The following is a 7,956-nucleotide window of genomic DNA, read 5'->3' as shown; positions in this document are numbered from 1 at the left end:
TGCCTGGTCTCTTCATTCTTAGTAGTATTTTTCAAAGAGCATAAGTTCTAGATTATGATAAAGTTAAAACTTTTTCTTATATGAATTGTGCTTTTGGCATTGTTTCTAAGAAATCAGCCTAATCCAAAGTCACAAAGACTTTTCTCCTATGTTTTTTCCTAGGATATTTATAGTTTTAAGTTTTACATTTAGGTCTATGGTCCAGTTTGAATTAATTTTTCTATGTAGTATGAGGTATGGATCAAAGTTCATTTTCTTTCTTTTTTTTTTCTTTTTTCTTTTTCTTTTTGGCATATGGATATCCAATTGTTCCAGCAGAATTTACTGAAAAGAATGGAATTGCTTTTGAAGTTTGTTACAAAAATGTTGTTGTATATGTGTGGTACTGTTCCTGGGCTCCATATTCTTTGCATTTATCTATTTGTCTGTCTTGATGCCAATTCCACACTGTCATGATTACTGTAGTTTTGTAATTTCTCGAAGTCAGGTAGTAAAAGTTCTTCAACTTTGTTCTTTTTTCTCAAAGTTGTTTTGGCTGTTCTATACACCTTGTATTTCCTCATGAATTTAATCATTAACTTGTCAATTTTTACAAAATGCCTACTGGATTTTGGTTGAGATTACATTGAATATATGAGCCAATTTGGGGACAGGTGGCAATTATTTATCTATCTATCTATCTATCTATCTATTTATTTATATATTTATTAAAAAATGACCGGTAAGGGGATCTTAACCTTTGACTTGGTGTTATCAGCACCACACTCTCCCAAGTGAGCCACGGGCCTGCCCTATTTTATTTTTCTAAAACTAGCATTTTCCTTTTATTTCTGCATAGAAATGGGACAGCCAAAGCAGAAATCAACATTTTGTTTAAAGGTTCAGTAACACTATTCACTTTGTGCTAAAAACTGGGCAGTGCAAGACGACATCAGGTGTTTATGGAATGCCTGGAGGTGTTCTGGGCGCTCAACTTCAGTTACAAACTCACAACACACCTGGGGAGGAAGCCGCCCATCCACTCGAGACCAGGGGAGACAGGAAGCGGGGGACGAGGTCAGTGCCCCCCAGGCCTGCGCTGGGTTGTGCAGGGGGCAGGGGACGCGTCTGAGGAAGAGTCTACTTCCCCGTGTCACTCACAGACACGCCTACAGTGTCTAAAGGGCAGAGGTATGGGAACAGGCAGCCACATTTCTTTCATGAGGACTCGGGTCTTCCTTTCATGCTCAGCAAAATGGCCAACGCAACTGGTTTTGATGCTGGGCATCTTGGACGGTCGCCGTGCAAGGGTGTCACGGGGCTAGGACCTCCCCGTGGACGGGAAGAACGCCAGGCTGTGTCCTGAGGCCCCTGGCAGGGCTTCAGCGATGTCTCAGCCTGGAGCTGCTTCCCGGTGGACACAACGGCCGGCCGGCCGAGAACAGCAAACCGAGAGAAGCTGGGAAGCAGGCACCCCTGAGCTCTAGGCCAGCCTTTTCATCCGCCGGTTGTGCCTGCGGACCGTCAAGGTCGCCTGGTCCAGGCAGCGGTGATGCCGTCCAGGGCCTTGTCCTGCAGCTCCAGCTAGGTCTCGGCGTCCAGGGCCAGCCCCTTCAGCTTCCTCAGGATCTGTGTGCCAGGCGCCGCAGCTCTTCTCCGCGGGGGAGAAGTTCTCTTGCTTCTGAGCCTCGATCTTCCTGACTGCCGGCATCCCGGCAGAGAGCAAGCGACAGGCCACGTCTGGCTTCCCAGTGAACCGCTGGTGCACGCTGATTGCATAGAGCGAGTGAACCTGAACGTGATCCACGTCTTCTCTCTCGAACCTGTGTGTGAGCATGGCACTGCTGTCGTGCATTTCCAGTGCAGACACCAGGACAGTGAGCCTCTGTATTAGTACGTTTTGTGTTGTTATAACAGAATACCTGAGACTGGGTAATTTATAAAGAACAGAGGTTTATTTGGCTCACGATTCTGGGACAGCTGCATCTGGTGTGGGCCTCAGGCTGCTTCTACTCATGGAGGAAAGTGGCGGGCAGACGGTGGGTACAAGCAGATCACATGGCGAGAGGAAGCAAGAGAGAGAGAGGAGGTGCCAGGGTCTTTTAAACAACCAGCTCTTACTGGAACTAATAGAATGAGCTCTCACTCAAGCTTCCCTCCCCCACGGACAGTATTAATCCATTCATGAGGGATCTGCCCCCATGACTCAAACAGCTTCCAGCACTGCCACAGTGGGGATCAGATTTCCACATGAGTTTTGGGGAGGACAACACATCCAAACTCTATCAGCCTCCCAGGCCAAACAGGGGACTCTGTTTTTCAGGGAAATAATAGGAGGAATTCTGAGCACGATCCCCTCTGTGAAAAGGTTCACAGCTAGCCGTGGAGGCGCCTTCCCTGGGCTTCGTTTCTGGCGGTGTCTTCCAAAGGTTGGAGCTGAAGGGCCATCAGGACAGATTCCAGTTCTGTCTGCAATCTGTCCGCCACATCCAGGCCCAACTCCATCTTGTCCAGGTTTCTCCTGACACTGTCCAGCTGCTCATCCTGATGGTGAAGGACTTTTGCTGTGTCCTCCAAACACCTCTGGGAAGAAGCTATGAGGTTGGTTGGTTCCTTCCCCCTGGTGCTGGGATAGGATGTGGCCTCCCCAGCGGTTCCCAGAGGCAACAATAGCAGCGCCCTCCAGAAGTGCTCAATGATGCTGAAAACAACGTTGCCACTGGACCGCAGAGAGTTCGACCAGGACTTGGCGTGGCCCTCCTCCAGGATGGTGGTGGAGCTGAAGATCCAGTGAGACGTCTCCTTCTTCATCTCCACTATGCTGGACAGGAGAAAGCTAACCAGCAGCTTTTTTTTTTTTTTTTTCATCCACCATGAGTTTCATTGAAAGCCAGTTTTCCAGGCACCCATCATTTCTGGGGCTCTGAGTAGTAGGAGCAGGGCCAGGTGTGGGTACAGACATCTCTGCTCATTGGTACCCAGGTCCTCTAAGCCAAGGGCAAGGCCACTGCCCTTGCCTCTGAAGTGCTGCAGGAGGCTGGAGGATGGTGAGACATAGGCCCTGGTGATCCAGACCCCCACATGCTAGACACCATCTGGAGCCAGTCAGAGGTGCTGTGAGCACTCATGCACTGGCACCTTATTTTAATATTTGAGTCTTCCAACCCATGAACAAGGTATGTCTCTCCATTTATTTAGGTCTGCTTGCATTTCTAACAGCAATGTTTTGTAGTTGCTGGGGTTTGAATGTCCCCACCAAAACTCATGTTGAAATTTGATTGCCATTGTAACAGTGTTGAGAGACAGGGCCTTTAAGAGCAGATTAGGTCATGAGGTCTTCACCCTCATGAATGATTAATACTATTATCACAAAAGGGGGTTAGTTATCATGAGACTGGGTTTGTTATAAAAGTGAGTTTGCCCCAGTTTCCTCTCTCTGTCTTGCATGCTCCCTTCCACCTTCTACCCTTTCACCATGGGATAACACTGGCCAGATGTCAGCACCATGCTCTTGGACTCCCCAGCCTCCAGAACTATGAGAAATAACTTTCTTTTCTTTACAAATTACCCAGTTTGTGGTATCCTGATATAGCAACAGAAAACAGACTAAGACAGTAGTTTTCAGAGTATAGCTCTTATACATTTTTTTCAGGTTTATCACTATTTCTTTTTTTGATGCAGTGTGTGTGTGTTTAATTTTTTAGTTTCCAATTGTTTTTCAACAGTGTATGGAAATACAATTGAATTTTGTATATTGATCTTATATCCTATAACATTGCTAAACTCACTTCTAATCACTTATCACTTCTAATATCTTTTTTGCAAATTCTTTTGGGTCTTCTAGATGATCGTGTTGTCTGCAAATAACAACAGTTTTACTTCTTCCTTTTCAATATGGATGCCTTTTATTTCCATTTCTTGCCTTACTGCACTGCATGTAATCTCCAGTACCATGTTGAATAGCAGTGGTGAAAGTGCATATCCTGACTCTTCCTAATATTAGGAAGAAAGCATTCAGGTTTTCACAATTAAGTATGATAGTAACTGTAGTTGTTTTTAGATGCCCTTTATCAGGTAGAGAAAGTTCCCTTCTAATCATAATGCATTTTCTTCATCTACTGATATGACGTTATGGTTTTTCTTTTTTTGTTGTTTGTTAGTATGGTGAATTACATTCATTGATTTTTGAATGTCAAACAAGCCTTGCATTCTTGTAATAAAATCCACTTTGGTCATGACATGTTATCCTTTTTATATAATGCTGAATTAAATTTGCTCACATTTTGTTTAGAATTTTTGCATCCCTGCTAATGAGGAATACTGGTCTGTAGTTTGCTTTTCTTATTTTATTTTATTTTGTCAATATACAATGTGGTTGATTATTGTGGCCCATTACCAAAACCTCCCTCCCGTAGTTTGCTTTTCTTATAATGTCTTTGTCTGACTTTGGTACCAGAGTAATACCAGATCATAGAATCAGTTGGAAAGTATTCCCTACTTTTCAATTTCCTGAAAGAGTTTTTGTAGAATTGGTATAATTTAATTTTTGTGATTTTGTAGACTTCATCAGTGAAGCAAGCCATCTGGTTCTGGAGTCTTTGGTGGGAAGGTTTTTAACTACAAATTGAATTTTTAAGGTAAGTATAGGACTGTTCAAGTTACTATTTCTTCTTGACTGAGCTTTGGTACTTTGTGCCTTTTGGAGTAACTTTTTTTTCTCTCTTTCTTTCTTTCTTTTTTTCTGGTGGCTGGCTGGTACAGGGGTCAAACCCTGGACCTTGGTGTTCTCAGCACCACACTCTAAACAACTGAGCTAACCAGCCAGCCCCAGTACTTTGTGCCTTTCAAGGAATTTGTTCTGAGATGGGGGAATAGATTTAATTTACATAATGGTTGTAAATTGATTTTGGTTAATGTTATTTCCAACATGAAATTTATTTATTTATTTATTTATGTTTTATATATATAAAGAGCAGAGATTTATTTCGCTCACAATTCTGGGACAGCTGCGTCTGGCATGGGCCTCAGGCTGCTTCTACTCATGGCGGAAAGCGGCAGACAGCCGGCAAGTACAAGCAGATCACATGGTGAGAGAGGAAGCAAGAGAGAGCCCAACATGAAATTTACTGACAGTGTTGAAAAGAAAAGCTACTAAAACTATAAACAAGGGGATGTGAATAAAAGTTTGGCCTAAGATAGTTTTATTCAAAACCATATAAAAATATTTCTACTGAGTGACATGATCAGCCTCCCATACAGGCCTAGCAATTACAAAATTATTATATACATGTATTACTTTCTTTATCTCTTTTATTGGTCTGTATAAAAGGATTAATAGTGTTATTTTTAAAATTAAAACTAAAGAATGAAATTTACCTCTTAACTGAACCTGTGCTTGTGTATTTTTGCTAATCTAACACACAGATTCATTTTTATCTGAAATAAAACAATTTCTGATGCTTCTTAAGCAAGAAAACCTTTATTTACATATTTTATTTACATATTACAGAAGTTAAAAATTTCAGCAAAATGTTCATTGTTTTCCCATGAATAGCAGGAGCCTATTTTTTCACAGAAATCCAGAACTTGTCTAGAGGCAGATTATTAAACTCATCTTGAGTACACATCAGACTGCTGCTCACAAAGTCCTTCTCTTCTCTCAAAGTCACATTCTCAGGCTAAGCAGAAGATTCAATGAGAGGGTCTTCACCCAGTCATTCCCTTGTCATTCCCAATACTATCAGCATTGTTTTATGGTTCTCTCTGGTGATTTTCAATAACACGTGAGATTTACAGAAACCCTTCCTCACCTTCAAATCCAGTCAACAGTGGAAACATGTCAAGATTTCCTTCTGCAACATAATTTGTCAAAAAATTCCATTTCTTTTAAATCCAAGAACCTTGCCACTTGAAGTTAAAACATTTTCTGCAGGATCTGACAGTTCATCTTTTAGCCCAAACTCCTCTTGAGAACTCTTTTTCTGCTAAGCCACCAGATTTGTTTGTAGCAGGAGATTTATATGCTCTTTGTCCAGGTATTTGCATAGTTTCAAAAACATTTTTGAGTGGATTGGTCTCTGATTAATAAAGTTGACCGTTTTTGTCACATCATCCAGACTTTTAAAATTTCTTCTTTCACAGACTTTGACTCCAGCACCACTCTGAAGAAAACTGTGTTGTGAGTAGTCAGAACTTCTTTTGTTTTCTTTTCCTCTACTGGAGCTAACCACTGGTGCATCCTCTCAGTATAGATGCCATGCGGTTCCTCCAGGTCAGACCTCTTGATTCCAGACACAAAGATAAAAACATCCTGGCCTTTGCTTGCTTGCAGCAGCTCTTTTTAGCAAAAAAAGGTGTTCTCAAATTTCATCTTATTTACAAATCTTACAAATGTTACAATATGACGTTTATTGGTAAAAATCTGTTGACTCATCAACCTGTGTAGAAAACCAATTGTTTTAGCTCATCACACAAAACTTCTTGGGTATAATGTTGCATGTCATCAGTATGTTGACTGACTGTATTGCTTCAGAGAGGAACCTTTTCATTTCCTCCTACTACATCTTGTCCTAGCATTTCACTCACTCTATTTTTAAATGCTGGCATTATTAGGTTCTCATCACTGTGCGCCTTTTCCTTTTCTGGACAGTAAACAACTACTACTAAATAACTTGCTTTCTGAGCCTTTTCACTGACTACGACTTTTTTTTTTTTTAGCAAAAGCTTTACTCTGTTTAGAGATTCCAGTAACCACTGAAAATAATCAGTTCTTTTACTTGTTTAACAGCTATGATTTAGAGTTAAGTGTCTTTGCAGTTTTCATGAGGCCATTGCTTAATGTGTAAGTTGTTTACCACAGACAATGCATGAAAGAATAGAACAACTTGGATTACTAGAATCCCTTGACCCTAGTGCAGTAAAAAGACTCAAGAGAGTAAAACTCTTTATCAATCTCATCAGAAGGGTCCATAGACCTAGTCCTAGAATCTTTCACCTTCATATCACATCTAGTAAGATCAAGAATTCAGATCCCCATACTGGCTGGCTGCCAATAAATAAATAAAAAACTATCTCAGGAAGTTGTGACTAAATTGGCCCCAGGTGTGACTAAATTGGCCCCAGGTGTGGCTGGACCCACAGCTTTGGAAAATATAAGCTGGAAGCCTTGGCAGCTTACACGTGGTATTAGGTCTGCAGGCCACAATGCCAGAGTTGTGAAGGCTTGGGAGCCTCCAACCCAATTTCAAAGGATGTATGGAAAAGCCTGGGAGCCCAGGAAGAGATTTGTCACAGGGGCAGAGTAATCACAGACAGCCTTTGCCAGAGCAATGCCAAGTGGAAATGTGGGGTCTGAGTTGCAGCAGGGAAACCCCATCAGCACCATGCCTAGTGCAGCCATTGGAGCAGGACCACAATGGAGACCCCAGATTTGTGGAGCAATGCCAGCCTGGGAGAGCTGACACATCGCCTCAAACCAGGAAAGCCACAGAAACAGAGTTGCTGGAGGACTTGGGAACCCAACCCCCACACAAGCATGCAGAGGACGTAGAACATGAAGTCAAGGTACATGATTTGCCAGCTTTAAGATTTAGTGACAGCCCTGCTGGGTTTCAGACTTCTTTAGAACCAGTTACCCCTTTGTTTTGTTTAATTTCTTCTTTTTTGAATGGGAATATGTACTCTATGCCTGACCCACCATTGTAACTTGAAAGTAGATAATTCATTTTGATTTCACAGATGGGACTTTGGACTTTGTACCTTTTAAGGTGAAACAAGTCAAGACTTTGGGGATGAAATGAATGTATTTGTATGTGAAAAGGACAGGAGTTTGCAGTGCACGAGTGGAATACTGTGGAATGAATGTCCCCCCAAACTCATTGAAGCTTAAATTGTGTCCCCCAAAGTTCCAAATATAGAAACTTGGCTTCCACTGTGAAAATGTTAAGAAAATGGAAAATCCTATTATGATGATTGAAA

General features: G+C 41.9%; 1 pseudogene; it reads right to left on the bottom strand.

Annotated features, from left to right (window-relative positions):
- Positions 1-1,462: 1,462 nt before the first annotated feature.
- Positions 1,463-2,951, bottom strand: LOC134362581 (synaptosomal-associated protein 47-like; annotated as a pseudogene).
- Between the last annotated feature and the right edge of the window lie 5,005 nt (positions 2,952-7,956).

This window comes from Cynocephalus volans, chromosome 14, assembly GCF_027409185.1.
Source record: "Cynocephalus volans isolate mCynVol1 chromosome 14, mCynVol1.pri, whole genome shotgun sequence".
NCBI classification, from domain to species: Eukaryota; Metazoa; Chordata; class Mammalia; order Dermoptera; family Cynocephalidae; genus Cynocephalus; species Cynocephalus volans.
The sequence above is the reverse complement of the archived record's forward strand: the minus strand, read 5'-3'. Positions and strand labels throughout refer to the sequence as shown.